This window comes from Oxyura jamaicensis, chromosome 2 (genome assembly GCF_011077185.1).
Source record: "Oxyura jamaicensis isolate SHBP4307 breed ruddy duck chromosome 2, BPBGC_Ojam_1.0, whole genome shotgun sequence".
Lineage (NCBI taxonomy): Eukaryota > Metazoa > Chordata > Aves > Anseriformes > Anatidae > Oxyura > Oxyura jamaicensis.
In genome coordinates this window covers 22,162,813-22,179,983 of record NC_048894.1, presented here as the reverse complement: position 1 = coordinate 22,179,983, position 17,171 = coordinate 22,162,813, and positions in this window count along the sequence as shown.

Genomic DNA, 17,171 nt, shown 5'->3' with positions numbered 1-17,171 from the left:
GAATCTGCTCTGAGCTGGCTGAAATGCTGAAGTTCTCTTCTGGGGGGAAAAAATGTAGACATGCAGACGTGAAATTTTCTTTCATCTCTGGTTGGAATGAAAAGTCAAAATTCAGAGCAGTATTCCCCAGTGCTGAACTTTCAGAATACCAAACTGGACTCATCAGGCCATTTCATTTGAGTGAAGTCAGCAGTTTGTCATGATAAAGCCAAAGGACTTTGTTTTAAGTTTTGATTTGAAAGTTCTTTGACATAGTAAATGGCTGAAGCCTGTTCTCTGGAGAATGTTGTGTTCCCTGAAAGTCTCATTTTGGTTGCAAGAAAGAAAGATGGAAGCATTGCAAGTAGCTTAAATGTTTACCAGTGGAAACAGGAAAAGAAGGAGCAAGAGCAAATATTATTGTTGGCCTCAAGTGAATTATAAAGGAAGCAAGCCAATGAACCTGCAAGGAAGCAAAGGTAGGGTTCAGGCTAAGAACAAGTGATTACAGGCATATTATCTTGGTCCATGAAGTCCATCACTGTTGATTTTCAAAACATCAAAGTTAGAGGCAGATCCTGGTACTCAGAAATCATTAAAGAGAGGAGTAAGAAATGTTCTGTGACTAAATGCAGGAGAAATTTCACACGTGAGTGGGCAAGGGAGAGGAGGACCATTGACCATCACTGACAAGAAGCAAAGTGCACAGAACAAACAAAAACGGAGAGATGGGGACAACAATGATTAACTGCAATTGAGCTCTTAATGGAGACAGATTAATTTCAGGTTCTACAAGAGAAAGGCATGAAATCTGTACTCTGTTATCTGATCTGATACTGAGGAAGAGGGTAGTTATTTTAAAGGAGATTCATATGGTTGATAACGAGGAAGGAAATAAGAACAAATTTAAATTAAGACGTGGGAAACCAGGGAGAAGCAAAATAACAAACACTGTCAAGGAGATGGACTAGATGACCTTGAAGGTCTTCTCTATCTCATGCTTGTTTGACCCTTTAGGAAGACAGCAGGGTCTCTGTAGTGGAAATTTTAATGGCCAACTTCAGCAGCTTTGTCCAGCTACAAAGAGTCTTCTTTCTCTGCAACCTCTATGTCATTTTAGAATTACAAAGTTACGGAAATGCAACTCTGAGTTTCATCAAATCATATCTTTAAAATATTGGCAACGAGTAGAGGTGCAGCTTCTCTCCTTTTACAGTCCAAGTGTGGTGGTATCTCTGTTGTGAATTATTTTGATGTTTTTCCAGCTGCCTTCCTATATTGCTTTGTACTCTGCTGAGACTGTCCAGGATATTTAGCTGTGCTGATATGCAGTCACCTCACAAAGAAGCCACCCTGTTCACATGCTGGCGTGCATCCAGTTTGTATTTGGCCTCTCTGAGGCCATTCCATTGCATGCGATTTGAACTGGGCTGTCCTGGATGTTCCAGCTCTGTGGGGAAAAAGAATGAGGGTATACGAGTCTCTGGACATTTACCCATGGTGTAATGAGCTGCTGGAAAGCATCTTCTCCAGAGTTGCTCTTCACCCTCTATTTTCTTTCTCTTCTGAGCAGCCCTCACACTCACTTAGCCCCCAGACCCTGTACAAGAAGCATTTGAGAAGTTCACTGAGGTATAAAGTACTCAAAGCAAATCCAGCACTCTTGTAGCATGTTCCCAGCAAGCCTGGATCATGTAAGGTCTGTGTGAGCACCACCATGTCATGTTCTGGAAGTTCTTCTTTCTGAACCCTTTGGAGAGGGAGGTTCTGTAGCAACAAACTCTGGACATTGCCTATTAGTTGTGAGAAAACCGAGTTTTCATTAATATCAGTGGCTGCTCTGTTGTGATTGATTTGCAGGGTCAGTGTTTGTAAACTTCTCGGTTAGTTCATGCCAGGTCTCTGAAAGCTGTGGAGCTGCTGGGGGTCCCCCATGGCAGTGGTACAGTTGATGCCCAGCTCCTCCAGTTGGATCCTTGCTTGGACAAACCGCAGTAGCAGCCTAATTGGAAATGCCAGGATCAACTATTAGAGGATCTGTGAAATTCTCTGAAATTTGTGGGTGGAGGCTCACACTAATTGGACCCAAATGCAGATAGTTTGTCCAGCTTTGGTTTTATAGACAATATGTGCTGTGCTTTCTAGCTGTGTGTTAGGGTGTGGGAGACTGTGTACAAACACAACTGGAAAAGCCCCCTGTATATACTGTCTTTTAACTGAGCATGGCTTAGAGAGGGAAAGAATAAACATTAGCAAACATTTCTGGCTCTTCCCTAACCTTTGCTATGAAATCATCCTATAACGTATGGTCTGATTTTTTTAAATGACTTTTTATTGGATCATGTCAGTATAAAAGAGTTCATCACTCACAAACATATATACACAACTCCTAAAGACTAGACTCCATTCATTTTAGTTTTATTTTATTTTATTTTTCACAATAAAAAGGAGAAAGCCATGAAGAATGTCTTGAGCATGAGTTGGTGAATCCAGGCAAAACTGGGAAAAAAAAAATGCCCTTTTTGTGTTTGATGGCACTCCACTATCTTTTTAAAGTTATGTTTTTGTGTCAGCACTCAGCAGATTTAAGGTGAGATAAAGTGTCCATTCTTTTATTTTTCCCCCCTTCTTCCCCCATAGCATCTGGGATCTTATAACCAAAAAACCCTTATGATTTATCAGCCCTAATTGTCTCGCAGTGGGGTTTCAAAGAAGGGATCATTAGCACGCCCAAACATAACGCAGATGTTCCAGTGATGACATGTCAGCAGAAGGAGTGCATTTCTCTTTTGCCTCCTCCCTCTTCCTTACTGTTATCTAATCTCATTCCCCTCAACACATTTGTCATTGCTGTCGGTGCAATGTTTGGTAGTAGGAGCAAAGTGAAAGGAGCGGTGCTGCCAGCAGCTGGGCTTTGAGGCCCCGTGCACCCCTCTGTGCCCGCTCATTCACTGCGGGGTGTGCTCTGCTGTGCATGGCCACGGGTGGAGGGAGCTGGTAGGGATTAGCAGCACAGCCTGGGATTCACAGGCAGCCCACCTGCCGTGTTTGTGTGTCACACCCAAGAAAAACACCCCACCAACATCTCACCTGCTGCCCTGGCTTCACACCCCGGTGATGAGGCCCTTCCCATGAGGCTGGTAAATTGCAGGCCATCTGGGGGGAAAAAAGCTTACGACAATTCAGCTTCTGCTGCATGTGTATTTTAGCAAAGCCAAAGTATTATTTATAAGGATTTTCCTCTAAAAATAAATGTCCTCTGGCCTGAGGAAGAGCAATAAATGCTCAAAATTTTGTCCTTGATCTAGAATTAATCTGGATGACTGGACAAGAGGGTAAAGAAGGGATGAAGCAAGTGCTTCGCTTTATAAAGGAGGCAGTTTTATTCCAGCTGCCTGGCCCTCAGCGTTGGGGAGAACAGAAACCACAGGTGCCCTGGGTCTGAAAATGTAAAGAGTAAAAATGGTGTTTGCATTTTTAAATGTTTCCTTTAAGAAAAAAAAAAAAAAAAAGAAAAAAAAAGAAAAGAAACAAAAGAAGAGAAGGATCACAGATAGCCATTTTGATAAGAAACATTTCTCAAAGAAAAAACAATGGAAGCCCTGCCAAATCAGGATTCAATAAGAATGCATGGTTATATAAAAAGCCCTTCCTTCTCTTTTCCCCCTCAGACTTATGCTGCATGCAAGATTTATTTTATTCTTGTCATGGCAAATCATTCTATGGCTGCTTTCCATTTTAGGAGTAAAGGCCAAACTGTTGATGTACAGTTGCACCCATTTTAAGTTTCAGTGTCTGCACACATAGTTATAAGTGCTAACACATTTACAACAGAAATGTCGCAGAGACATCATATCTCCTGCTATATTTTGTGCATTTCTGACCTTGAGAAGAGCTACAGAGCTGTGGTGGAGACAGCGGAGACAACTGACCTGGGTACAGAAACCTATCCTGTACTAGAGAAGGAAAGAGGGCTTTCTTTGTCATTGGGACTGACGAAGACCATCACTGGCAGTGGTTACGCATTGTCTTACTCTGGGTAAAACCTTATTGATTTGTCCCTTCCTTAATGGATGTCAGCTTAGTAGGGCAAGATCCTGCCTTAACTGCTAGGGTTAAATTAGTCTCTCAAAGAAGGGTTGTGGTGAAACACTTCCCTCTGGAATAGGTCCTGCAGTTTCCCAAGGAGGCCTGTAACTCTGCAGGGCTGGAGGCTCTGGCTGCTGAGCCTGCTGCTAAAGGCCACTAAGCCCTTTCCACAATGCAAGTGGAAATATACATAGATGGGAATCATTAATAGATGGGAAATCTGTTTCTATCTATCCATATCTTAAGCAATAAAACCTGCAGCACTGGTAGAAGGCAGACTTATTTAAAACATTTGCTATGGTAGGATACTTTGACTGCAAAGTGGCTTCATTTAGAATCTGTGTGGTGCACACTTTTGGATTTCATAGAATCTAAACAACCCTGGTTTCCTCAGCTGCTCCTCACAGGACTTGCACTCCAGGCCTTTCACCAGCTTCGCAGCCCTTCTCTGGGCACACTCCAGGGCCTTGATGTCCTTCTCGTAGTGAGGGGCCCAAAGCTGAACACAGCACTCAAGGTGCAGCCTCACCAGAGCTGAGTACAGGGGGACGATCACCTCCCTGCTCCTGCTGGCTGCACTACTCCTGGTACAAGCCAGGATGCTGTTGTGGCCTTCTTGGCCACCTGGGCATACTGCCGGCTCATGTCCAGGTGAGCATCAAACAGCACCCCCAGATCCTTTTCCTCTGCACAGCTTTCCAGCCCCAAGCATGTAGCGCTGCATGGGGTTGTTGTTGCCAATGTGCAGGACCTGGCACTGAGCCATGTTGAACCTCATCCCATTGGCCTCTGCCCATTGACCCATCCTGTCCAGGTCCCTCTGCAGGGCCTTCCTACCCTCTGGCAGATCGTCACTTCCCCCCAACTTGGTGTTGTCTGCAAACGTACTGAGGGTACACTCAATTCCCTCATCCAAATCATCAATAAAGATATTAAAGAGAATACTGACCCGTGGGAACACTACTTGTGACTGATTGCCAGCTGGATTTAGTGTGGGCTTAGTGGATTACTATCTAAAGGGACAATGTATGTCAAAATATAATTTGGAAGCAGGAGAAAATTGGCAGTGGAATATCAACACTAAGCTCCCATGTTTCAAGGAGGAATCCAGTTTTGCTCCTATGTTATTTAATGTTTTTATCAATAATCTGATAGGAAATATAAATACTACTCTAATATTTAAATGTTTAAATAAAAATATAAAATATTTATATTGATAGAACATATTGATAGCTAACTCCCTTGTCTAAAGGAGAGGTGTGACAAGACGTAGTAATCGTGTGCTGAAGTTAAAGAAATTTGGACAGTAAATGAGGTATGGTTTGTCAAGAGTGAAGTCAGCTAAATGATGGATTTAACACAGTTTGTAACTAATTCCTACACAACTGGGTGCTCAGAAGATGCAGGTAAGCACTCAGGGATGAAGAACATCCAGAGCTGAGGGAGGTGCAGTACAGTCTTTAGCTTCATGCTGACAGACTGTCAGGCCAGTGGCTGTATACCTGTCTTGTTGGGACCAATTTGTTTCAAGAGTTTCAAGAGTTTTTGTTTCGATTTGTTTCAAGAGTGAGCAAGGAGACCTGCTTGTCTGTTCTAGGATTTTCACATCACTTTTCACCATTTTTAAACACCCTTGCTCATCCACATCCCTTCTGATGACACATGTAACTACCAGGAATAGTTACTGGAGACAGCTGAGGACCAAGTCAGGCACACATGGGAATGCTTCAAAAGCCAGTTGCTAGACAAACTGCAGATGTTGTTCATTTTGAATATTGGTAGCTGTTCTTCTCAAAATTATTTCAAAAAATACACTAAACACTAAAGGGAATAACATTTTTTTTGTTTAATCAATATACTTTCACTTCAAAATAGTTTTGTTCTACGTTAGACAATTTAGAAAGGAAAGAAAAAATATGAATTGAAAATATAAGGTTGGAATACTTCTGACAAAAAAAAAAAAAAAAAATCCTTGATGGAGAAGGATAGTTTCCGTTCTACATTAAATGTCATTTTAAAAACAAGTAGAATACAATATTTCTTCAGAAAAATTTGTCCTGAGTCTGGCATGCATGTGGGAAAACCAAAACAAGAACAGTATGCAGCATATTGTATATTACAAATACTCCAGGCATTATGAATGGAAAAAAATACCTATCACTGACAATGTTATTGCCTCATAAATTATTTTTTCTCTTCTCTGGCTTTCATTATTCCCAAATTAGTTTGTCTATAAACATTTCAAAATCGTAAGGCCGTGTGTAAAAATTTCAGAGCTTAAAGATTATGCTTTTACAGATAAAACATCAACTTAAAATAACTTTGTGATTTCTGCTTAGATAAATATTAAAAGCTTCAAACATTGACCCTTCTTTTCAGAAACTGAGTTGTTTTTACATAGTTAAGTATTTGGGCAAGTTTCTTCTTTTTCAAGAGGGATTTAAAAATAAAAACAGATGCAGATAAACACTTGAGTTTCAGGATCAGAAATCAAGCTTTTGTTTAAAAATTGTTTAATGACAAACTATCAACTTGAGAAGACATCTGAGAGTAGTTTTGAACTGCGTATTATTCACATTCATGAAACTCATAAAACCCCAACTCTTGGAAAGTGGGGTTAGACAGGTATACTAGACATACCAGAGATGTAGGTTGGACCCTGGCACCTCGATTTCCCCAATCTGCACATCATTAATTTACACCAAAGAAAAGTGTTTTCCTTTTTCTGTCTCTGCATCCCATATAGCATTTGAAATTCAGACTTGAGCTTGAAGATGGAAGATGTTACCCTCCAACATATCTACGACAGGTGAATGAAGCAGTGGGGCTGTAGCAGATGCAGTAGAGCTGATCTCCACGTCTCTGTCTACGTAAAGGGTTTCTCTCTCTGCCAAACACTCCTGATGCCAGCTGAGTTCAGTGGGATCAGCAAACACTCCACAAAGTATCAAAATTAGATAAGTATAAAATTTGTTGCTACTGTTATGACCGTGGCTTCTTATAATTAGTTTGCAGCCAGGTAAAGTTCCTCTTGCTGAGATGCTCCTGATGTAAGGCCAGACAGGTAGCACCGACGTAAATCACCACCCGTGCTCTCTGCGGGGCTGCTGCTGCAATCCCCCCACTGGAATCTGTGCCGGGGCCGTGTTCTCTGAGCAGAAGCAGCGTGTGCCCGTGCTTCCCCAGAAGAGGAGCAAAATGGCTGTGTGGAGAAACTTCCGCATTGCCCACATTCCAGTTGTTCCTTTGAGCCACAGCCATAACTCCCTCCAGATGTAACCCTTCACTTCTCCCTCTTTACAAGTTTATTTTCCTTGTAAGGAAGAAAAACATGGAAAAGATTTTTGGTGGGTGTAGGCTGAACTGAGAAGTACTGAATGTAAAGAATGAAGAAGGCTTTATACAACATCCGACTACAGCCAGTGAGCTGATTCACACACAAAGCCGTGGAAGTGCTAAACCCTTTCAGATGCCTCTGTCTAGGTGAAATTCATCTTCTTGCCTAACAGTACATGGGAGAGGAATATATGTGTGTTTGTGCACAGACAGGGAAAGAAATCTGTGCCTCAATTTATGGCCTGAGCAAGGAACTTTGTGACTTGCTGTAGCTCCTGCTGCAAACTCTGAGGATGATCAAAGTCTGAAGGTGCTGCAGACACCCTCCCTGGGGGGCTTTGATCACAGCAAACATGTATATGCAAGCCTGTGGCAGCTCCACAGCTCTCATGCATCTCTACAGATGCTCTCCAGAGTAGGAAAGCCCTCCATTTTCACACATCATGTTCTCCTGAGGGGAGTGTGGTGATCATGTTGGATTTCAATCTGAGTTTTGGGCCTAGGTGTGCTAGTTCCAACACATGCTCTTACCATCTCTGTGTAGAGGACAGCAATGCTTCCCACTTTCTGTGGCTGGAGGGTGACTGTAGCTAAACCTCTGCCTGGTCCTAATGTATCAGTAAAAGCCTTTATCTTCTGGAGCCGTGACAGACACCGTGGCTAAGGGTAGTGATGAGGGGACCACAGTGTGTTATTTTGGCCTTGTGGTGAGCAGCAGCATGGCAGGGAAAGGCGAAGTGCTGAGGTATGCTCTCTGTTAACCAAAATCACCAGCCTCTGACCTCCTCCTGGAGGAGCTGGGGACAGACCTGCCCAAGCACTCTCAGCTGTGCCATTCCCTGGAGAACCAACAACAATGGTGGCAAGTCCCTGAGAAGGGACCGTAGTCCCCACAAGACCTTTCTAGGGGTTCTTTAGTCTACCACATGGAGAAACCACAGAAATTATCTCAAAATACTCAAATGTTTTTTTATTACTGCACCATATGACCCTGCTGATGTACTGCTATGCTGTTTATTCCATTAATGAAAGCAAAACTGTGAGTTTATTTCCTCTGAACACAGGAGTAAAGCTTCCCAAGAGAGATTCAGGAAGAAATCTATTTTTTTTTCCTGAAGTTGCAAGTATGTCAAATAACATATCGTATTTGTAAAATTAAAAATGAGCCCCTTTGAAATGAAATCACTGAACCAAGTCATTTCTGCTGCCATCTCAGCATTGGATATCATCTGCATGTAACCAGACATGGCATCATGCTATTGACTCTTCCTTCATCCGTGAATCCTCCCGGGGCTTTCAGTTTGCAGAGTGGGCCTGATGCCCAGAGCTCTCCTCTGCCCTCATTCTGCTGCTCCTTCACCTGTCTGGTAAAACAATCCCCAAAATAAACTTAAAAGATGTGGACACACTAAATTTAACCCTCCAAGAGAAGTTACCACTACGACAATAGCATAAGAATAGAAAACATGAAAACCTTCACTCATCAGTGACACCCAACTTCATTTCTGAGAAGGCCCAGGAGCAGAAGTAGGGACACGGGATGGAGGGAGTGAAGGCCATCTGCTGAGGCATGATGGACACCTCAGTCATCACCACAAAACATCTCGGCGTGGAGCCTGCTGGTGTGGTAGGTGCGAGGTACAGTAGTTCTCTTCCAAGGACACTCTGAACTACTGATTCAATAATTCACATTTGAAAACAAACACAAAACAAAACAACACAACAACAAAACAAACAACTGCATATACAGATGCAGTAGTCATGGTATTGCTTCAAGTTTTATGTCAATTTTATGTCAACACATAGAGTTCCTACAGAGTATTGCTTTTCTCTTTTTCTTTGGTCTTGTTTATGCTTAGATTATTATTAAAAACGTGAAAATATCACAAATGTTAATACATGAATTTGGCTGCCAAAAGTTAGCTCCTTAAAACCATATGCAGGTATCTAAAGTATTTGATTCTCGGAGATGCAAGGCTCAAACTGCGACAGAGCAAGCTATTGATTTAGGTGCCTACATAAAACTTCAGGTGCTCGTTTTGAGCAATCAAATTGGAAAAATTTTGGCCACTATATTCAGGTAAGAAACATCATATTGGTGAACTTGAGAGCATCTGACAATTTAAACTCCTAAATGATTAGCAGAACATGGCAAGGCTGTAAACTTGCCATGACTTCCACTGGGAATCTAAAATTAAATAGTTGAAACTCGGGGCTCCTTTAAGTTTGTTATTAGCAAGGGACTACGTTTAGACTGACTGTTAGCAAACCTACGGTTGTTTTAAGAGAAATTTAGGAGCTTTAGTTCAACAGAGCAATCGGTACAATGCATTAGCTGGGGCTGCCAGCTCCTGGAGGAACCCAGCCTTAGCAATGCTTTTTGTGCTGCGGCTCCCTCTGGACGTTCTTGCTCTACACTCGGAGGTGTATCAGCCTGAGCACTTCCTTGCCAGTGTTTTTGCAACTGGTGTGGCTCAAGAAAGGACCAAAGGAGACAGGGACACTGTGTAACAGTTTCTTGGCTGCAGCACTCAGGGACAGAGCAGAGAAAGTGTATACTTGGCTTTATTCAACCAGCCAGGATCTGAATAACCATTTATTTCTCGGGGCACAAGGGAGTTGCTGTCGCATGCCTGTCACTGCCACTGGCTGTATAAGGCGTTGGAGTAACTGGGAGACATGCTCTGGATTGCGTTGCTGGGCCAGATGACTGCTATTTAGGTATTAAGATGCCCAATTTAGGCATCCATACTAAGAAGTTTGCTTAGGGCCCTGGTGTGCTATGGCCATTGCATATTATGCTGTTCATAATCGTGTCATTGTTTCCGTATGCTTCCCGCTTTATTGCATCCATCTGCTGCTCCATATTTTACATTTGAAGTGCAGGCTTTCTGTGCCATGTCTTTGCTCAGTGCTTAGCACATAGTAGAGGCGTGCCAACACCCATATTCTGCCTTTCCCCCACAACCCCTGCTAGAAGTGCTAAGCTAAATGGAACAGTCTGGGCAGTGGATAGTTCAGAAAAATGCTTAATTTCTACTTTGAGCACCAACATTTGGTTGTTTGCCTGCTGATGCCTGCTATCTATGGGAGCAAAAATTCAGGACTTGGAGTGCAAGTTAAGAGATTAATTTTCATATCTGCCTTTTTAGGCTGTAAACATCACTGCCAATATACTGAGAAGAAAAGACAGTTTTGACAGAAGCTTTGCAGGTCATCATTGCCTCTGTGACGCAAGCCAGTTTAAACAAGGAAATACAATGGTAACACAGGCTCCGCTGCCACCCCCTTCTACTCATGGTGGTTTCACAGAGGCTTTGGATGCTAGTATGAAGAATTCCTGCTAGCTTTAACAAAAGACCATGCCTGGGCCAAGATTTTCAAGTGTTATAATGTTTCTGGCTGCTCAGCTTAAAGCAGCTCTATTTTTTCAGAGGGCACCCAAAGCCCTGATCACTTTACCATCAGCTACCACCTACTTGAGTCAACACACCATTCCATGGGATGCTCAGATTCTCTTGTTTTCCTTCCTGAAAGACTTCTGTGGTGATCTGATTCGTGGTTGTTTGTGTGTCTGTACCCCCAGTCTGCATCCCTTCAGTTAGAGGCAAAGGCAATACTCTGGTGCATGGTAAAGGCAAGGCAAGGTAAAGCTATCCGTGTCTAACTTGCTGCTGAAAAGCTGCAGACTAATTTGTTAAGAAGCTCTAGAAATCACATATAGCTCCTAGATAATTCTATTTTCAAAAGAAAAGCAAGCCTGATCCCCTGGGTGTCCATGGCCCAAAGTAGAACAGAATTTCATATTAATATTTCTCCCCCCCGAACTGTTCTACACAACAGCTTGGAAAACTATTATTTGTCTGACATTTCAGTAGCTTTGTATGTGACTGGATTGATGGTAATGGAACAAGCAGACTTTTTCAGTTGGCCTGAGATGAATAAATAGCTCAAATCACAGTACCCGTAACTACTTTCTTAATTAGTTTGGTTTTACTTTATTTCACCAGTTAGAATCGGTGCCCTTAATAAAACAGGAATAAGCAGCTAAAAATGTGTGGTTTTGTGGTCTGTGGGGAAAGAAAGGGAGTGGTCAGAGTCCTCTCCAATATGGGCACTTGGACTTGTGGTAACTGCCCCCAGGGACCGACGCTGTTCAGTACTGATACAGAGCTGTAAGTCTGTGACAGCCCGTGAGATCTACGAGACGTGTCCTGGTGCTGTCCCCCTCCAGATGGGGATGGGAGGGGTGGAGTGCTTTGCCCAACGTTACATGAAGTTTGTGGCTAAGCCGATGAACGGAACATGTTTGCCCAAGTTCAGCCCAAAATCCGAGCACAAAACCATCCCTTCCTTTTTCTTGCTCTCAATTTACACCGGCAAGCGGCCATCCCAGAGGAGGCTGTAGGGCCTGGAGTGGTGGTGGGGAAGCTGCAAAACTCCAGGGCAAGTGTTATGCTGGCAGCTGCAGAGACCAGGCCTGTGTTAGCAGCTGAAGGGAACAGAGCTCAGCTATGAAAGGGCGCTGGGAGAGTTTACTTTGAGGGTGATCCACAAGAATCAGACCGTCACGTTGTCCTGAGACATGAGGGGTGAACCCAGAGAGGAAAACGGGGCAAGAGATGTTACATTGAGCAAAAAGAGAAGACCAGAGAGGCGTTGTTATTAATGAGAAGGCACACACACACTTGGGAGCCCCGTGGTGCCCGGCTGGGGCCTCATCACGGCGTGGTGCCAGGCAACAGCTGGTGAAGGTGGAGCAAGGGGAGGGTGGAGGAGCTGCTGCTGCATGGGGGCACTGGGGGGATTTTGGCTGGGAACACCGGGAGGAGCTGCGAGGCTGCAGAAGGAGCAAGGGCAGAGGACTGAGCTGGAGGAAGAGTGATGACGTTGAGGAGTCCACAACATGTTTTGTGAGATTTGCTCTAAAAGGCTTTGCAGTGAGTGGAAGTATTGGAAACCTAATGGCTTCACACAGATGTTGTTAGCTTGAAATGGCCGGAGGGTCAAGTTCGTGGTCTTGCTTTGTTCTACTAAATTACAGAGCAAAGGCCTGGCTGCGTGCTCAGTGAAACAATGTGCAATAGATACCACAGGACTCCCCGACCCATTGTGTATGTATGGGCAACAGAAGAGTGGGGGCAGAGACTAAACAACCCTTCCCCCCAGATCAAGCAGAATACATTCTCTTCACTCCTACGGGAATCACCAGAAAGCTGCAGACATTCATGAGACAGGAGCTACCCTCAGCTTTTTAAACAAGAAGCAGATTGAAAGGAGATGGCATTGAATCTCCAAAACGAGTGTGGAGGAGACAGCAGAGCAGGTAACACTAAACAAGCAGCACCCAAGAGAGCAGAGCTATGCAGAAGTTAAACCCATGAGATGCTTCAAGGCAAAGGGGATGCATCTGAAGGACTGTGAACTGTTATGGTGGCAGGATTTCCCCTCCTGGTAAGAGTAACTCCTTCTTCTCCTCAGTCTGTCAGCTGCAGCTGCTGCCCGGGGGAGCTGAGAGCCTCCTGTAGCCTTGCCTACAGAGCAAGCCAGGCCTGGGTGGCTTGGCCTCCACTCCACTGTGCTGCCCATGCCCTGTCCCCACCACAGGCCCCTCAGTGAGGAGTGACACCTCGCTGGTTGGCACCCCGAATCCCCCGAGCTCATTTCAGGGACTGTCTTGGGTAACCGGAACGTGGAGTAGCAACAGATCCCAAACCTCTTCCAGACCTCCTCCCCAAACTCTCAGGTAAGTGGCTACCCCTGTCAGCACCAAACATCTGTAGTCCCACATTTTTGGTACTTGCCTAAGAAGGAAATGAGGAGGTGGAGAAGACAGAGAGGAATCTGGAGAGTCACGTCCTGCTGCTGCTTAGACTGTGGAAGGCACCGGGCACAGTAGCAGGAGCGTGCCCAGGGGCTGCAGGCAGGTGTAACTGCAGTGCCAGTGGTCTCTTTACTGGGAATGATGAGTATTTCAAACCATTGCTTTTTTCTTTTTTCTTTTTCTTTTTTTTTTTCTTTTTTTTTTTTTTCTTCCAGGAAAGCAGACATCAAGATTTCTTTCCCCATGAAAATTCTTGGACTGAGACTCAGAAACAAACAATACCACTGTTGCTAGTGTCAAAGTGCTTCATTAGTATCGAATTATATTAAATATAGAATTAAAGAAATAGTTAACTTTAAAAATGTCAAGTAAAACAGTAACTGAAACCAAAGCTGGAAGGGAAATACGATCAGTGTATTTTTCATTACATCAATTAACTTTTCAATTCCACTGCTGATTTAGTTGTGCCTCCTTCATGGGTCAGCAAGGAATTGCTGCAGCTCAGACACTTGAAACTGTATGTGGGGAACCTTAAAACCAAAGCTATCGACATACGTAGAAAAGCTTTCCAATGTATGTAACAACACTTCATAAATATATAAGGAAGATTAAAAAAAAATAAAACACTTAAAAATCACTTTACTCCTCAGGTCTCTTGGGTTAGCCAGGCATAGACAGAAGGTTTCCATGAAATAATTAATTTTTTACCCATTTGAAAAAGTTGTCTTTCTATTACCTTTGGGCAGCACAGTCTGTACCACTCCAGCAAAAGATGTTGTACAGCCTTAATGAATACTACAGCAGTCACTTTGAAAGAGCAGCCGGACCAGAAGCTTTTAGCAGACATTGGAACAAATTCAAGACTTATGTTTCTGCCACCTCCTTCCTTCTCTCAAAGCCAATGGAGTGAATACAGCCCTTCTTCTAAGAAAAAGAGGGATTCACAGATAACCCAATAATCCTGTCACAGCTGCAGAGATATTTTTTCCTTTCGTTATTTAATTACTAGGAACATGCTCTTCCTCAAAATTTGTATGAGCAATGAATCAATTGGTCATTGTGAAAAAAATAATCACTGCAGTAGATCATTAGTCATGTTATCTGCTGGGGTCACAACTCCTCATCATGCTGTAGCTGAGCCTTGTTTCCAATCCATCCATCTTACTAATCAACCTTCATCTTGTTCTTGTGGTAACACCTACGTGTTTGAAGGTTTGATTGCTCCTCTAGAGCCTCCTACCCCTACCTTCTATTTCTTTATCAAAGTTATTTATAGTTAGCATAGTTCCCTGCAGCCTCCTTAACTGCTTAAAACCCTTTGTGCCCAACCGACCTGCACTTACACTCGTACCAGTTATGCTTGGAGGACAGTGCTGTCATGGTTCTGTGATCTCCCCTAGAAAAACAAACCTCTCCTTCTTTTAGGCACTGAGAAAATCTACTCTTTGTCTTTCTCCACAGGAGAAAATCTTTCTGGTGTACTGAGCCACATCAAGCATTTCTCATCCCTCTGCCTGCTTTGATGGTTCCACTTGCCCATGCTCTGCCTTTTCTGATTTACCAGGGCATACAGTAGGGGATGATGCACTGCTGGATCCTTACAAATAAAACCTTCTGTTTGCACATTAGGTGGCATCAGAGTGTTTGCTATGACAAAACCATAACATCTGTGGAAGTCTCAGTGGGCACCTGAGGTATCTCCTGATGTCCCTTTTGTGCCTAAAAATGGAAAAGCGAGGTCCAGATCTAAGCCTGGCTCCCTTCTGAGACTTCACTGTCAGTTTAAATATGTTTTCTCTTTTAGTTTTTACGATGCTGACCTAAATGCTATTTCCTAAATGCTATTAAAATTTAAAAGCCACCACAAGAATTATGAATTATCTAAGGAGCCAAGAGCTATCACATATATACTTGTAAGAATGTAAAAACTCTACAAAGGAAACAAGATTCATGGAAACTTTTTGCAGCTTCAGAGATTATTTTCTGCTCTTGCTGACCGATGATGGGCAGATTGCTTTTGCTGGGAAAAAATCAGTATAAACCTTCATGACCAGGAGAGTGGATCAGAAGACAGATATTGTTTGTGCTTTTGCTGTTCACTCGATTTGATTGCCTTTTATTTCTTCTACACAAGTCTAAGATGTGCCCTCCCTTCCCCAGCCTGGCCACGAGGACTACTTACAGCAATAACAGAGGGCCCAGCCTGGCCCTCACTTTCAGGAGAAATGGGGAATCTAAGGTTGATGTTCTGTTAGTATGACTCAGGTTGAATTTGTACAAAACTGTTGGAAAATGAGTTATCCCCTGCGATGCACTGACCAGTTCACACAGCATCCTGAGTTCTGCTCTGCTGCTGTTATCCCAAGCTTGCTTCTGGAAAAGCAGTACTGCCTGACACAGCCGGGCTTTGGAAAGCCTTGCTGAGGCACGCCTTAGGAACCCTTACCGAAACAAAGGAACAATACCCAACCAAATGAAACGCCGTGCATCGGTTAAGTAGATGCAGCATGACGAAAACAAATGAAACCATCTGAAAAGTGAGCTGAACAATTACTTCCATTCTCGTCCAAAAATCACTGTGTAGAGTAAGGTAGCATCTTGAAGAGTTAAGTGCCCCTCAAATGCAGCATAAAGTCAAAACAAGAACAGCCCTTCGATATTAAAAGCATTCCTGCTGTGTCACATCATGGCGCCTGCCTAAGCTGAATTCAAGACTCTTTATTGTCAAGAGGCACTACCATTACACTACATTTTAATATGGATCCTCGCCAACAATCATAAATAAAACACTCACTCATAAACAATTCCTAAAGGCAGTTTGTCAGATGGTATTTCATTAAAAAAAAAAAAAAAAGAAAGAAAAAAAAAGTTTGCTACAAAGTAGTGGAATACCTTAGTTCATGAGCAGCTGGGGCTGTCTCTCCGCTGCGTATCGCTACATGTTCTGCCAGTTCCCAAAAGGCTTTTTAACTAACGTGGGCTATGACCACTAGGAGAGCCTTCTTGCAAAGCGAAGAAAAATTCACAGCTAAAAGTTAGAGAAAATCAGGGCCATTTTCAAAGGATGTTTAATATGGGAAACTTGTAGAGGCCCTAAGTGCAAAAAACTTGGAAAAGGCAGAAAACAATGTAAATGAGTCGCAGAATGGTAAAAAGAAAATTCTTGTTAACAACCTGGTGCTTACAGGAAACTTGTATTTGTTATATACCTTCAAAGATTAAATCTGTACGTGATGAGGTATTCAAATGTACCAGTCCGTAATATGTAAACTCTGAAATTTTCATAAAACAGAAAATGTCACCTGACACTTTTAAAAAGTCAATACTCTTCAGAAGTTTGCTGCATGGCAAAATCTGCAAGAAGCATGTGAAATGAAAGATGGATGTCCCTCTGTTTATAAGAGCGCTGTGTTGGACACAGCAGTAAACAGTTTTAAATGGTTTTAAAGCAACCTCCTGCTTGTTTTTTTTTTTTTTTTCCTTCCCTCTCCTGACTATTGCAGTGCTCTCAGCAATTAGCAGCACACCACATACACTTGGACGTGTAAGGCTGAATTACTTGCTCAGAAAGCTGCATTTAGGAACTCATTGCAAAGCTGACATCACTGAAACAAAAGTTCACTCCTGCAGGGCTGTGGCAGAGGTTATCATGTAGCACATTGCTAATATACTGGGGGGAGAGATTATGTTAACTGCCTGCTGGTGTCCACATCCAGGATGCAATCTCCCCAGGGCATAAACACTCTTGGCAAGCACTGAAACCCAGAAATCTCCTTTGCAAAGCTGTTTGCAATTTGCAGCCAAAACTGTCCACAAACGCTGGGACCCAGGACTGCAGTCCTTGACAGCACACGGCTCCAGACATTTCCACGGGGGAAGTTTAATCTACAAGGATGTAGAAATCTAAAACAAAGTTTTGCTCAAAGTAACTGTTTGTCAGATC